The 16,798-nt window shown below is 41.0% G+C and overlaps 1 protein-coding gene across 16 annotated transcripts in view; it reads right to left on the bottom strand.

Annotated features, from left to right (window-relative positions):
* PITPNM2 (phosphatidylinositol transfer protein membrane associated 2) overlaps nucleotides 1-16,798 on the bottom strand; it is a 218,913-nt gene that overhangs the window by 198,083 nt on the left and 4,032 nt on the right. The gene's annotated exons all lie outside the window — the stretch shown is intronic.

Raw genomic sequence — 16,798 nt, 5'->3', positions numbered from 1 at the left:
CCAGGGGAAGTGAGAGTTTTCAGTGCCTCAAGCCAGGTAGATGTCGGCTCCCCTCCTGTACTGGGGCAGAGATGGGGAATTTATATCTGAGACACCACCCCTTCCACCTCCCTGCCCCCGCCTGTGGTTACTGGTATCCTGGCCCCGCAGGCTGCCCTTGCCCGGAGAGCTGAGAGAGATCTACAAGGAACATAATAGAACAACTATATCCTAAGTAGCTCATGGAGTTTAATAATGGCAAGTGGCCTATTACCTTTTTAAAGAGATTCCTTTGGGTGGACTCTCAGCATTGCTTTTAACTACTGTAGATCATTTTTAATGCATTCTTTTAAAGTGCCTGATCAGTACATCAGGTCACACACACACACAACCCTCCCCAGTCCCACCAACCCTCACTCCACTTGCTTCTTGCCCCTTTCCCACATTAGAGTAAAGCTCCTCTATGTCTCTTCAAAGCCCTACAAAACTTTGGCCTCATCCACACCTCTGCTCCTGACTCCTTCCTTAATCCCTTTCTCCCAGAGGCAGCCAGCACAGACCCTGACAAAGGCTCCCAGCAGTGGGCAGTCCAGAGAGGGGAGGGAAGACAGCAATGACACCAGGCATCTGCATGCATCTGCCTTTGCCACAAGGCCAACAGCCAGCCAACACCATCTCAGAGGTGGGTGTGGCGATGAGGTGGCATAGCCAGGCATGCCAAGGGAGTGGTGATGCACCAATTCAATGCATCCACAAGGCAGCCCCCATTAACTGGCCTCCTGTTAAAGCTGCCTTATCTCAGCAGAACCTCCAGGGGGGCAGTGGAAACATCATCCCTTTGAGCTTGGGAGGTGTCCAACTATCCTTTCTGGCACTGGGAGCTGTAACTTGTGCCAGCACAGGTGATCCTGGCCCCTATCCTGGACTCTACGCCCCTGCGTTACATAGCAGGAGAAAAACACTTCATGGCAGCACAAGCGTTTCCCCAGCACACACACTCACAGCAGAGATACATGGGCAGCCTCAACCCCTCCTCCTCCCCCCCCCCCCCCCAAAGAAACCTCCTGTAGATCAAGCATAAAGTAAAACCTATCCTGGCAGGAGATACCTTGGAACACACGCCTACCAGAACAGACTACACACATGCACAGCAACTCTGGGACTGGAACATGGATTATGAGCCAGAAGGCAGGACATACCGAGCCAGGCGTGGAATCACTACACTGTGCACTATTTAGCTGACCCTGCCATGGTTAATAGGATTGATTTATACCTTACCAAAATAGATTTTAATTGCAGTTTACTCTTGTACCTTCATACAAAGCTTGCGCGGGTCACAGTCACACTGGAGAAAGAGCAAGCATGAGCAATGTTTCAGGTCCATTAGTTTCAGAGTCGTCACAGACAGCAAACAGCCAGACAGCTTAAAATATATTTAGTCCTCAAATGCTTATTAACTTCATCTGCCGATTCACAGCTCAGCCAATCGCATGGAGCCCAAACACCACTTCTGCTTTCCCAGCACAGATAAAAACGTTACAACAGTTCGACAGAAAGTTATTTAACCTATATACAAACCTTTGGTATTGTGACTATTATTAATGGATGCAATTTGACTTAGAAATTGAACTGCAACTCTGGCGACATGGCATAGTGATCAGACAACAGGAACAACAGTCAGGCAGTCCCAAACGCTAACCCTGGTGCCAACAAAGAAACATCTATTGATAGATTTCAGCTTCAGGCTTGCAAGAATCTGATACCAGACAAAAGTCAACAGGAATTACCTCCTACCCTCATCTAAGAGGCTTGATTTAAATTAAAAGTGATTTCAATAAGCAAGCAGGAAACCTTGATTTAAATCATTTTAATTTTGTTTTGTTTGTATATGGTCCAAAAGAAAAGTTTGTCCTGCTTGGCTGTCATGACCATTCAAATATGTTGATTTGCAATGCAAATATAGCCTTTACACTAAATGTTGGTACTAATCAACATTTTTGCTAATCAAGTTTACACTGTATCTACACACATTTTATTTAAGGAATTATGTAGCTTAACATACATTTGTTCAGATTCTTAATTTTTACATTTTTTATCATGTTAAAAAATGTGTCATTCACCATTTTCTATTTACATGACTAGATGATAATATTTTTTACTCATGATTTCTTTCTCACTTGCATTAGGATGAAAATTTGAATTCAATTAAAAATGCACAAAAGCAGCATTTTAAACTAGTTTTTATGAGTTAAATAAAACTACCTTAAATGTGCTAGTTACATAAAAAACATTTATCAAATTATGCCTTGCATTTTAAACTAACCGATTTATTAAATAAAGGAAATATCATTTGCAGTTAGTGAACTGACTAACTTGTTTCTGGTCACCATGAGCCAGATTTTCAAAAGTGTTTAAGTGCCTGAAGGTGCAGCTAGGCTCCTAGTGGAATTTTCAAAAAGTGTCTAAATACATTAGGTGCCTAACTCCCATGGGAATCACTTTTTGAAAATCCTATTAGGTGCCTCTCTGCCTAAATACCATTGAAAACCTGTTGCCATGTCCTTCACATTTTTAGAATTAGTAGACCTCATTCTCTCCCACCTGTTTTTTTATTCATAGATTGGATAAGGAAAATGAGCATTCCTGCTTTTTCAACTCCCTATCAGCTTCTCAAGTTTGAATTAACTAGTCTGCATGAAGAAAATATTCTCTCTGCACCTGCTAACTAAAATGAAACCAAAAGAAATTAAGGCAAAAGCTTTTCTGTACAAAAGAAACAAAGTACTTACATTGGAAAAATTTAAATACCAGCATTCCTTCCATTGTAAAGACTAAAAACAACAGAGATACTTACTTCATACAGTTTCAGAGTAGAGCCGTGTTAGTCTGTATTCGCAAAAAGAAAAGGAGTACTTGTGGCACCTTAGAGACTAACCAATTTATCTGAGCATAAGCTTTCGTAAGCTTTTCGTGAATGAATCCGATGAAGTGAGCTGCAGCTCATGAAAGCTTATGCTCAAATAAATTGGTTAGTCTCTAAGGTGCCACAAGTACTCCTTTTCTTTTTACTTAATACAGTACAGGACATTGTGACATAGCTTGAATTGTCCTCAAAAGTTAAAGATTCCCACACCCCATTAATCTATGTATAATTTAAAAAAGGAGCACCCTTTAATTCATTTTTGCAGAAGGGTGCTGCAATTTTTTGAAAAATTTAAACAATTAGTAAATTATATTAAGTTTAGACCTTTACATAGCTTGTGATAATTTCAAATTTAATTTTAAACATGTTTATTTTTTAAAAGATAAATGTATTTAATTTAAAAAACCCAAGTTCAATAAGAAAATGATTGTTATTTTAAATAAAAAAAAAAGCATCAACTTTTATCCACTGCGTCTTCATTATAAAGACATACCATGATAGTGTCTTCTTAAACACATGGATCTAAATTCATTCTTGCTGCAACCATGAAGGCTTTAGTGGAGTTGCACCAGGGAGACATTTGGGTCAAGGTGGCTCACACCAGAAAAAACACAGAAATGCTAATACATGATAGCATATTTACTGACCACCAATTAGGAGTCTGATCCAGAGAGGTACTGAGCAATCCCAACTCTCTCAGACTTCCATGGGAGTTGGGATTGCTCAGCACCTCTTGAGATTCTCTCTCTCGCACGCGCACACACACACACACACACACACACACAAAATTAGGTTCAAAAGCATCATGATACCATGCAGAAGATGATCAAAGCAGCCGTAGCTATTAGTAGATAGATTCAGATGTAAATACATTTTGCAGTTAGGATGAGGTGCCACCCAGCAGGTGGTGAGTTGCTCATTTTTAGCACAAACGTTGAAAACGCTGCACTACACTAATAGAACTGGCATTTATCTTTCCATGGAAAGAGACTAATTATAACATTCTTTTGGCTGGCTTCTGAAGGCCTGTCTACTTAACTGATGTGTTGTGCTGCACTTCTCAGTTGTTCCCCCTAAGAGATATCGTAAGTGTCACACACAAGTACCTTTTTATTGGGGAATGGGTGGAGTTCCCACCGTGAACAGAACAAATACAACAGGATATACTAGTGGCTCTGAACCTTTCCAGACTACTGTACCCCTTTCAGGAGCCTGATTTGTCTTGCATACCCCCAAGTTTCACCTCACTTTAATACTACTTCCTTACAAAATCAGACATAAAAATACAAAAAAGTGTCACAGCGCACTGCTACTGGAAAATGGCTGACTTTCTCATTTTTACCATATAATTATACAATAAATCGATTGGAATATAAATATTGCACTTACATTTCAGTGTATAGTATATAGAGCAGTATAAACAAGTCAGTCTGTATGAAATTTTAGTTTGTACTGACTTTACTAGTGCATTTTATGTAGCCTGTTGAAAAACTAGGCAAATATCTAGATGAGCTGATGTACCTCCGGAAGACCTCTACATACCCCTGGTTGACAGCCACTGGGGTATACCATGGACCAAATATTTATTTGGATTATGGTAGCGCTTACAGTCCCAAGCCAAAATCAGGGCCAAATGTAGTACAGACATACAACAAGAGACATAGTCCCTGCCCCAAGGAGCTTACAATTTAAATAGAGAAGACAAAGGGTGGAAGGGGAAACAGAAGCACAAAGAGGGGAAGTGACTCACCATGGTCAGGCAACAGATGACTGGCAGAGCTTGGAACATAACCAAAGACTCCCAATTTCCATTCTAGTGCCTTATGTACAACACAACACTGCATCCCAAGTTTGGTCCCCACCTGACATTTGGCTTTATCATTTGTTTAAACAAATATAACAATACACCATAAGCCTCAGCCTTGTCCCTATGCTTGGCCATTCCTACGGTTTCCCTGCAGAAGCCTCTGTGCCCTAGTTCCCTGTGCCTAGAAGGGTACTTTCACCTTCTTTTAACCAGAGTTAACAAACCACACCTGCCACAATCAGTCAGTAGCTTTACGCAGGACTCTAGCATGTGATAACAGGGAGGGTCAACAGAAGAACACTGCCACACTGCTACCGAGAAAGGAGTGGGGAAGAGAGGAAAAAAGATCCTTGTTCTGTTTCTGCATCCCCATAAGAGTGGGCACAGTGCAATTTTCCAAGGGTAAATGAAATAGTTCCAAACAGCGCAGTTGTTATAGCCCAGTCTAATGATTTTGTACAATCTATAATAATATGTTACATCCTCATAGAGGTCAGCTGCTGCCCAATACTGTACATGCACAATTTGCAAGCAACATTCTCTGGCTGGGCATTCACAGTAGTTGCCTACCCTGAAATGAAAGGGTTTTTCCCTGTCTTATCAGACCTTTAATCGGTCCTAACAGGCCATATCCGGCTATAACTAGTTAAGCTGCTGCCAGCACTTTGGCTTTTTGTTTAAAAAAAAGGAATAAATAAATCCAAAACCAAAAAGCACCTTGTATTCAGATAAAACAGACAGCAGAACACGCCGGGGAACACGTGCAGTTAATAACAAGAAAGCTAAATGTGGCAATAAATGCAGAAATAATAGAAGGTGCACAGAAAGGGATGTTCCCAGCTCTTCCCTCCCCTCACTTGCATCTGGATCCTTTACTGTGCTGCTGCAGTTACACATTTTAAGTAACAGAGAGATACTTCTGGTTTCACCCACAAAGGGCCTGAGCCAAGAGAAAATATATACAGGCTTCAGGAAAATGCTAGGTCTGAGAGGCTGAAGGTACTGGTTGGGCTGCAGGCTGATCCATCCAATGGAAAGGATATGATGCTGCACAAGGCATAAAGGGAAAGGGGGATGGGGTGGAGAATGACAAAGTAGCTCGGGGAAGGGAAGAGGAGTTCACTGAGCCGCACACCTCACTTCACTGCAAAGCAACCCCATATGCTGGACCTCTGCACCCAACTACAGCTATTGAGCCCAAGAGTGTTACTCCACACCTGGGGATGGAGTAACACCCTGTATGTGGCCCTCAGAGAGGGAATACAAGTGGGCCCCCCAAGGCTCATGTGGTAAATTTGTTTACACAGTTAGGAGGATGAAGGTCTCTCTCTTCTTGGTGGAGTAAGATTATTCAGACTCGCCCCACCCCCACCCAGGCAGGGATCCTCAGCCTACCATCCTCGCATGGAGTTTCCCCATCACTTTGTTTGGGAAAGGAAGCAGCTGTGTGAGGGTGAGAAGAGCTCTCTCCTTGGCCGAGCACCAGGGCAGAGATGTCATCCAGGGACAGCTCTTTGGACTATGCAGTGCCTACAATGACATTCAGCATTCACATGGCATTTTCATTCTCAAAGCTCCTTGCAAACAGTAACCAGCCCAGTACCCTAGCAAGGTAGGCAAGTGGTTATCCCATTTTACTTATGGGAAAATGGAGGCCAAAAAGTTAGCGATGGGCCCAAGGTCAGTGATGGAGTCTGCATCAGAGCAAGGATCAGAACTCAGCAGTTCCTGTCTTCCAGCCCTGTACTCAAAGCACTGTTCCAGGCCTCTCATAAAATTAATGGCAGAGAGCCAAACTTGTGCTAGACTGCACGGAGACAGACTAAAGATGCCATATCTATATCCCATTGACTTCAGCAATACTCAGCACCTCAAAGGAGGAGGCCCCACATACATCCTGACTTAACTCCCCTGGTCCTTGTGTTCTCATTACAGCAGGGAGAACTTGTATTTAATATTATGAGAGCCTGCTGTAAGCTGCAGCCAGTCTGTTCAGAACCCCACCTTCCAAAATGGACGATGGCCTTTGGGCCCCTCTGTTGCCATGCCCCTACTAGAACAATAGTAACTGCTCCACACAGGCCTAGTGAGGCAGCCAGTTACAGTCTCAGACTCTGGGGAGGATCTGCCATAGCTCCTAAATTAACATTAGACAGACAGTTACCACAAAAGGGTGGAAAAAATCCTCCCAAGTGGAAGCATCCTCAATGGGGGTCACAGACACTGAGATTCTGAAGGGCCAAGCAATTGAAGAAGCTGCTTTCTGCTGGATGAGGGCTCCGGATTTGTTCTCACTGAGGGAACCTCATGTTTTATATATGAAAATGTTACTGCTCTTAGTACACATTTCTAAAAGGTTTGCTCTGGCTGATACATGCAGCTTCCTTTTAGGAAGGCTTTTTTACTTTTAAAATTTATTTTAATCTGCTGATTTTTAACTACTTTCTGATCACTCTCTCTAGCTGGGTATGTTTAAAGCAAAGAACTCCTCAACAGCTCCAGTCTCTGCCCCTTTCCAAATACACGTGGCAATTAAAGCAGAAGTGGTAACTACTGCACAACATTTCAGTTGAAATGAGAAGTCTCAAAAAAAGAAAAAAGAAAAACCCACAACAACATCTGATCAGGACCTGACAGAGAGGAAATAAAGACTGTCTGGGTTTAAATAATATGCTTAAAGAGAGAATACAGAGAGCTTTTCCATCATGTTCTACAAATTAACTGTAGTCTCTCTGTATAGATGAAACCCACAATCCATAATAATATTCAGGCTTTCACCTTTATTCTCTGTTTTATCAGAGCTCATCTACTGATCACCCATGAGCTCCATGGAATAGCCTTAACATTTCAGTGTCAACACAGAAGTGCTCTGGTAATGATTGAAAATATTTACATATTGCCTCATTGATTGGTTCTTTTGACCATCTGGCTAGTCTGCATTTTAAAAGGGTTTTAAAAATACAGTATATATTATTTTTTAAGTGGATTCTTGCACATTGTTTAGGTCGAGGTAGAGCATCACACATGAATCCATCCCTGCTGCAATTCTTAATCCTAAATATTTAAGACTGAAAATTTACAAATTTCATCCCGACTTTAGCTGAACTAATAATTTACTTATTTTCTTAACTGAAAATGAGTGCTCAACACCTAACAGAATGAACAAATATGCCAGTTCAGCAACGATGTCTCATTTTTAATGAGGCAAATGGTGTCATCTTTTGGACAACCGATGAGTCAAATGGAAACACATCTTTTAGGTTTGGCATAATTTGCTAGCTTTCATTATTTTACAGATTAAGAAATATTTTATAGAAAGGTTTTCTTCAAGATGCAATAGCTTGTAGTAGCTTAAGAACATTGGGCCCCAGTGCTGTCATTTGTATTACAATAGCATCTAGAGGCCCCAACTGAAAGGTAAGTCCCTTTGTGCTAGGCACTGTACAAATACATAACGAGAGACAGTCCATACCCAAAAGAGCTCACAATCTAAACGAACAAGACAGACAAAGGAAGCATTACCCCCATTTTACAGCTGGGGGACGGGAGCACAGAGAAATCAAAAATTAAAACCTAAAAATAAAACAAACGCTACTGCCCTGAGCTACAGTAACTTTGTTATGATTAAGTTAAGTCGGCTTTCCAGTGTACTGTACAGTGCTTTGGATTTCCCTTCCCTCGTTGCTCCTATCTTTCCTTAGACCCCCATAAACTCAGAGATGTTGAGCTTATGCTTGTCATGCAGGATTAGTAGTGAGCTCAGCTACATTTCTCCCCTCTCCTAGATATAGTAGTAGCATATGGCCACAATTTAGGAGCCAGTCCCGCTGGCCTTCAGTCGTAGAGACCCCAAGTGACTTAAGTATGAACAGACTTAGGAAGCTGGCTTTAAATTGGATTTATCCCTGAATGCAAACAGCTTTGGTAGGATTTACATCAGAGTTTTAATCATATAAAAAAGCTAAATGTTTTGCTGCTGAAATCTTTGCTAGAAGAGCTTTAAATATTTACTCCAGCTATAGCTAGTCAGATTAACATATGTTGGCAGAAGGAATGTATTGCCAATTCAGCAACTGATTCTGGAGAAAAGGCATCTCACCGATTCCTCCCCCCACCCCAAGTTAGTGGTTTAACTTCACGCTGGTATTCAGTTACATAATCTACTGTACAACTCTGATCTTCAGTAGTCTATGAAAAATAAGTAAGTGCAATGTTAACATCTGCCTTACAGATACTACAGTAAAGGGTGTTAAATAACAACCTGACTAGAGTACACTGAGGGGGAAAACAAATGAATGGACCCAGTTCATGCCCGTCTACAAATAAAGTTTTTAAGAGTTTAACTCATTTATATTAGGTTTCATGGAGCGTTTCATAATAATATAACCAAATTATGCACAAAAGTTTAACAATTACAAGTTTACTGCAAGATCTCTTTCAAGTACTTAGTGGGAATATTAAAATGCAGTTCTCCTCTGAGAAGCAGCTGTAAAACGGACACCAGGGATTCCAAGTTTATCCTCTTGGTGACTTCAGTTTAAAACAGAAGATGCATATTCTAACTGCTGGTGCTGCAAACTCAACTTGAGGTCTAAAAGTCAAGGTCTGCCTCAGATCATCAGCAGTAAAAAAACTGCTAACGCAACTTAGATGAAAACGTTATTGATGATGCGCAAGATAAAAGATATTCCTGCCTGCTCTTTAAGCTCCGCACTGCTAGCAGGGAGTCAAAACAGGGTTTTGTCACTAAAGCTATCAGGTATGGCTCAAAGACACGCAGATTGCAGACATTGTGAGTAGGTACTAGTAGAACTGTGCTCATTTTATTACAGCCATGTTTCGTACTATAAAAAACACTGACACAGGTCATTTTCATACTATTCCCGCAGGGTGTGTGTTAGGAAAGGTGGCCCCATTTTGAAAATCAAAAACCAAATTTGAAACTCTCCACAGCTTTTCTCTGAAGAAGAGCCTGCAACACAGAACAAGTCCAATGCTTATATGGGGCACATTCTGCTCTCAGTTACATTTCTGCAGCCCTACCAAAATCAACAGGGTTGTATGGTTGTAACGGAGGGAGGGACTTGGCCTCACCAAGGCTTGGGGGGAGGAGAGGGAATTCCATTACTGCCAGTGAGGTAAGTATGCTCAAATAAATTTGCTAGTCTCTAAGGTGCCACAAGTACTCCTTTTCTTTTAACAATTGACAGTATCATCCCCTAATGCAGAGAAACCAGCAGAAGGAAGCTGATTCCACAGGAAATTCTTACTGTTCACTGAGGAGAGACAGGGGTCCCCCTCCATAAACTTACAGGCATCCTGACATCCATGCTGGACACAGGCTAGTTACAGTGCTTCTATCCAGTGCTTCTATTCAGTTCCACATAGGGTGACCAGACAGCAAGTGTGAAAAATCAGGATGGGGGTGGAGGGTAATAGGCGCCTATATAAGACAAAACCCCAAATATCAGGACTGTCCCTATAAAATCGGGACATCTGGTCACCCTAGTTCCACAGTACTTCCCATGGACTCCCCACTGGCAGCTGCTGGAAATTCCCCTCCAGGGCATACCACATCATGCAGCATAAGAGGATGCTGATGATGTCAACGTTATCTTATGCAAGAGAATCTCCATGGGGGTGGGGGAAGAGACAAATGCCCTCACCATCTATAGAGCTCAAGCCCTTTGACAGGCCTACAGAAGAGCCTTCCATAGGGTCAAGGGAAAGGAGAAGCATGTAACAGAACTGGTGCATCTCTGTGGTAAAGTCCACTGTGTATGGCGATTAACTCAGAATGGGAAGCAATGTACGAGAGTAAAACATTTTAAGCAGTTTTCCTCACAGATTTGCAAAAATAATCAGCGCTGTTAAAGATCAGCCCCTAATTCAATGTGGCTTTTTCCCCTCCAAGCAGTGATGATGTATTTCCAGTGCTCTGGTTCAAATAATATCATTATATGAATCTCTGGTCAAGTAGCCTGTCAAATAGAGCTAGCAAAGTATGCAGAGAGTCAAAAACTCATCCTGTTACGCTAAACAAACAAACAAACTGATAAAATACACATGAGGCTAGAACAGAGGCTTGCTACAGAGGAGCTGCTGCCAAAAGGTTAATGCTTCAATTAGGCTTGCCCTAATATGCATTTCTACCTGGCAATTATTGTGTGTTAAATAAATTCTGTCGTTGAAAAGCCCATTTAGGGGAGTTTACAGAAGAGATGGTGAGCTTTAAGAGTCATTCTGGGTTCACAAAACAGATAGGACACATTGTAGCCATGCTAAATGTATATTTGGGAACCATTCCTCAAAGTGTTACTTTACAGTGGACACAATTAAAAACAAAACAAGTGTTTAACTTCTTCGATAGTTAAATTAGCTGCAGTATTTCATAGTCTAAGTAGGGGAAAAACAGCAGTAAATTCAAATACTGTTTTCAAACCTTTGTAAATGTGGCATCTAACACACACACACAACCCCTCAAAAACCCACACACCATGGTGCCTACTGTGCTTCTGTTCATATCATTTATTTAGGTGGGACTACACAATGCACAGGATAGGGGCCCAAATGAGTGATCTGTCAGAACGGCTCAACAGAAAAATAGTCTCAGCTTGGTTACATGGGAATATTCATGAGAGTTAGTGTGGACCAAAAGATAGGGCACTGGCTTAGGAGATAGGAGACCTGGGTTCTTTCCCTGGCTCTTTGGCTGCCTCACTGTGTGACTTGGACAAATGACTTTACACTTCGGTGCTTCAGTGTAAAGATCTGTAAAATGGAGATGATATTTCAACCTCCTTTGCAAAGAGCTTTGAGATAGTCAGACAAAGGGCGTTATAGAAGAGGTAAGGGTTATCTAGAGAGAGATAAGTCCTCTGTTTTTCCCACAGCATTTTAAATTCATGTTTTCAGAGGTATACATAGTTATTTAGACATTAAACTATCTCTGCCCTTGTTTCTCACACTTTAATTCACTTCATTTGCTACTAGAGAGGGGGCCAGCAACAAAGTTTGGGTATGTTCAGATTAGAACACTACGAGCCTGATGCCAGGTTGAGAGGGAAGTGTTTCCAGCTGCAGAGTCTGGCCAGGAAATATTGAAAAGAAATTAGGATCCATGTTTCCATCATGCAGGGGGAAAAACCGACTCAGTGAAAAGGAAAATTTAACAGCTTGGAAACGCCTACAATTGGTTTTGAACCTGAGATACTGCAAGAAGATGTAAATATTTGGATTTCAATTTCATCTGACATGATAAACAAAAAACCATGTTCTATTTCCTTTAAAGAAAAGTGGCAGGGTGAAGAACAACAACACTGAAGTAAGTAAACCACCCACATAGAGAAAAATCATTCTATATTGTTCCTTTTCCCTAAAAGAAGACCTCTTAGATTACCTAAAACTATTGAGCTTAAAAAAAAAATCACAACAGAAATTCACACCCCATTTTGTGCCTTTTTGTGACAGAAGGCAAAAAAGAAAAATTGTAATCTATTAATTCCCAACTCCTCGTGACTTTGTTGGAACCAGGAGTGGACCCTGAGCGTAAACTCTCATACAAGGGCACAATGGTATTCTTTACCTCTTCGGAGATGGCAACAGCCCTGCCAGCTTTCCCAAGAAGTCATAATTCATAGACTTCAATTCAAAATGAGCAGTCAGAAGAGTGACTCACTGAGCCCTAAACAGGTTTCAGAATAGCAGCCGTGTTAGTCTGTATTCGCAAAAAGAAAAGGAGTACTTGTGGCACCTTAGAGACTAACCTAAACCAGATTCCTGATGACTAACCAATTCAGGACACATTGTGTAAGCTGAAGAGTAGTGACCCACAGCTGTACTATAAAACCTGCAATCCTCCCATATCCTTTTAAAGCACTTAAATAGAATTAAATCCTTATGATACTTCCAACATCTTGCAAGGACCTGACTCTTCCTATACATCCTGGGATAACAACGCCTATCTAGTGGCTCTCGACAGTGAAGTGCTCGGGTATGTCAAGGTCCTCCATATGCTTGTGCTGTTACACATGCCCACTTTCTAAGCAGGGCACTACACAATTAGAAGGGAATGCCTTTTGAGGACACGGTTGTATGGGTTAAATAAGATAATTTGCTTGAACTAGTAGCTAAGGATTAGTTATGTAAGCACCAGCAATCCAAACAAATTATAGTCAGCTTTTCTATCCATCAAATTAGTTGCACTCACCATGACAAATTAAAAACTTTAAACCATTAACTCACTATTGTCTTTTATAACCTCTCCAGACGGTACAAGAATGCTGAAGTGGGCTTTAGCCCAGGAAAGCTTATGCTCAAATAAATCTGTTAGTCTCTAAAGTGCCACAAGTACTCCTTGTTCTTTCTGTTGATACAGACAAACACGGCTACCACTCCGATTGCTACAGCACACCATTTAGGACATTAGCCAATTCTCTGCCCTTTTCCCCTGGTCACCTAGGCTTATAAACTGGCTATAAAAGTTCACTCCAAGCAGGAATCTGATGTACATGGTCTCAGCTAGGGAGCTAAGCTGCTAAGTCACTCTGGTGGGGGAAGAGTTAGTGGTGAATCACCATTGCTTATCTTATTCAAGGTCTCTCTCCAAGCTGCCTAAGTGCTGTTCCTTTCCTGTGCGCATAACGGTTATAAAGTCTCCTGTTAGTTTCATGGCCCTCACTGAGCACAGCTGTCTAAACACCATGCAAGACCAAATGGAATCTGTGTAACTCTTCCAAAACTATCCAGGATACCCAACTCCTTACATTTTTCTCATTGGTGGGCATTTCACTGTTCACCAGGTTGAGGATTCCTGATCTTATAGTCTTGTCAGACACATCTGAGCAAAACATTTTGGCTGCTGCATCGAAGCTGGAATAAAGTCCAGAAGCAGTTCATTTGGAACCCCTGAGCTGCAACTGAGTTGGGAAGAGATGCAAAAACTGAAGTCCTAATGACACATGGTCATTAAAAGATCCTACTGCTCTTCTATAAGAGCCCAGGTAACCCTGGCCTGCTGCTCATATTCCAACTCAGACAATTACATTCTACCCACAGTCTTATTGGCTAAAATATTCTTTGTCAATTCCTGTCCTCAACTGTTTTGTTGCTGCACACTCTCAGGTGGCAACTGCAACTTAATGGCAGAGGAAGTAATACTCATGCATCCTGTTCTGAACATAAAGAGTATTGTGCAGTGGTTAGTCAACATTCATCAAATCCCTCAGGATCCTTAGATGAAAAGGCACCATATACCAGCAATGCCAGCTCTTACTGTTACACAGCATCCCTCCCTGCTCTCCTTTATGAAGATCTACAGATACCAGGATTCAGTAGCGCATTAGCCACTGGGCCAACGGGGCCCGTGCTCAGGCAACCCGGCCAACTGGGGGACCCCAGAAAAATGGGTGTCCCTGTGCCCCGACCCACTCCGCCCACCAGGCACTCCAGCCGGTAAGCTGGGTCGGGGGCTTGACCTGCTCCACCCAGCACTCCTGCCGGGGAGTGGGCCAGAGCGCATGGATTTCCTCAGGTATTCCCAAGTACTCTCCAGGGGTTGTTTGAGTTCTAAGATTATTGGATTCTTCCTACTTTTCATTGATGGAGCTTGCACACACATTTTCAAGCTCAGTTACCTTTTTCTCTGTGGCACATCCTCCACTATTTATCCTCTGACAAGGAAAATCCTTCCATGCTCCTCTCTGGGCAAAATCTGTCATTGTGCAGAGGGTGATCACAAGGGCTCCAAACTATTTAACCCTGTAGCCCTTTGTACCCCACAGAATGGAAAGGAGATTTGACTCTTGACACCTGTAGATCTTAGGTGACGCACCAGAAGCCAGGATCATCTATGATAAGACCTGGTGTATTTTCACACTGTTTCCCAGTTCCCTCAGTGCAACTCACTGAAGAGGCACTATTCAGATAGTTACACGTATTAACCTCATTGCCCATGTTACTGATACTTTATAAGTAGAATTTTCAGGAGCTCTTTGCACTGACTTAACACCCCTATTGGGTAAAACTCCCAATAACTTTAAAGGGAGTCGAGCGAGGCTGATGCAAAGTATTTTTGAAAATCCCACCTTACGTTATTAAAATTTTAATAATTTTCCAAAAATTTATCGTTCACTATTTATGTTGTTTGTTTACAATTGGCACCACACTTAACTTAGACACTGAAACTGAACTAGCTAGAGACACTTTAGATTTATAGAAAGTTTCAATTTCAGATTCTCCTGCCCTAGTGCAATGTTGTTGTATTTGGATTCTCAACATTGCCTGGGAAAAGTTATAAACAAATGTGGTTTAATTTTATTCTCTCCACCCCAGCCCTCCTCAGTTTCACAACTACATTTCTATTCATATTGGGATTTGCAAAACCCTTGTTTGTTTACAAAACCTGAAATCTGGGCCTGAAAAACACTCACTAATTTTTTGGTTTTTTAAATAGAAACACTGATTGCTCTCCTTCTCTATACAAATCAGCTTCAAAATTAATTAGAAGAGGAAAAATTCAGAAATTAGAGAAAACGGTTAATTTAGGACTATTCAAATAAGAAAAATGCATTTTTGATAGAAAACTTAAAAGGGAAATGTTAAAAGGAAAAGTGACAGGTTAAGAAATATTTCCCAGTGGATTGTACTGGTCCTAGAACACATTATTGTATTCTCACAAATTCACAGTAATGAGTCATGCTAGATTCAAAAAAAATAAATAGCAGCTACCACTCTACACTAGAAAGAGCACCATTTCACTCTGCAGCTCTTGAATCAGGCCCTCACATAACAGTTTGTTAAAAAATATAGTGTGGCTAATTAGCTATAATATTATGTGGATATCACAACAAATAGGACAGATTTTTTTTTACTGAAGTCTGTAAATTCCAACAAAAAAAACTGTTTGGGGCCAGTTGAATGAGCCTTTTAAAAAATGAACTTACCTGGAAGATGTGATGCTACATTAGAGAAAAACTCTCAGAGGCGATACAGATTTCAAATTAAAAAGCAAATCAATAAAATAATTAAACCCCAAAACATCCCACTTTCACTTGCAACTTTTTAGCATTTCTCAACAGGCTAAAACACAGTCTTTCTAAATTGGTTGTTAACTAAATTAGCAGTCGCATAAAACTCCCACATACCAGATGGCAACCCACAATAAACGTCTGGGCTGTTCGATGCACAACACTGAAGACATTCAAATATGCTGTCCGAGGCAAATCCAAAACAACAGAGATATTGTATCAGAAACTATTGTTTTGGTGAAAGATGCCAATTAAATAAATTACAATCCAAAAAGAAAAGGAGTACTTGTGGCACCTTAGAGACTAACCAATTTATTTGAGCATGAGCTTTAAATCACTCTCTGAGGTCTTCATTCTGCTCTCACTAACCAAGGTGTATATCAAGATTAACTCTACTGAAGTCATTAGAGTTACTCTAGTGAAAGGTTACTGTAACTAAGAGGAGATTTAGGATCAGAGTACATTAAGAAAGAACAATCCACCTCTACTCAGCAAAACAGTTAAAGCACATGCTTAAGTTCCAGTGGTTTCAGTGAGACTTAAGCACATAAATAAATGTTTTGCTGAACTGGAGCCCAACAGCTGATCCAAAGCCTACTGAAGTCAACAAAAAAGGCTCTCCATTAACCTCAGCTGGCTTTGGATGAGGTCCTAAATTAGGCAACATTTTCTCATACACACACCTAGACATAATTTACCCCCTTTTCATGTTCCAAGTTACTTAAAAAATATTTTTAAAGATACGAGATAGTTGTTTATTTATACAATTCTTGTTTCTTGAACACAGATGCAAAAAAGTTATATTAAAAAGATGAACAGCTGCTACCATATGCTGTTTAAATGGCCACCAAAAGCATCTAAGGGGCCATAAAGGGAATAGTAAGGGAATTAAAAAGAATTTTTATTCATGCAGATGGCCTAGCATACGTACATTCATTAAGCTGGTATCAACCATGCTTTAATTAAAAGTTAGTTATGGAAACTTAAATATGATTAATGCAAATTAACATCCTATCAGGAGTCTGCTCTATCAACGGTAAGACGTAACAAGCCACATTTTTA

This window comes from Caretta caretta, chromosome 15 (assembly GCF_965140235.1).
Source record: "Caretta caretta isolate rCarCar2 chromosome 15, rCarCar1.hap1, whole genome shotgun sequence".
Classification (NCBI taxonomy): domain Eukaryota; kingdom Metazoa; phylum Chordata; order Testudines; family Cheloniidae; genus Caretta; species Caretta caretta.
Note: the sequence above shows the minus strand (reverse complement) of the source record. Positions and strands in the feature narration are given on the sequence as shown.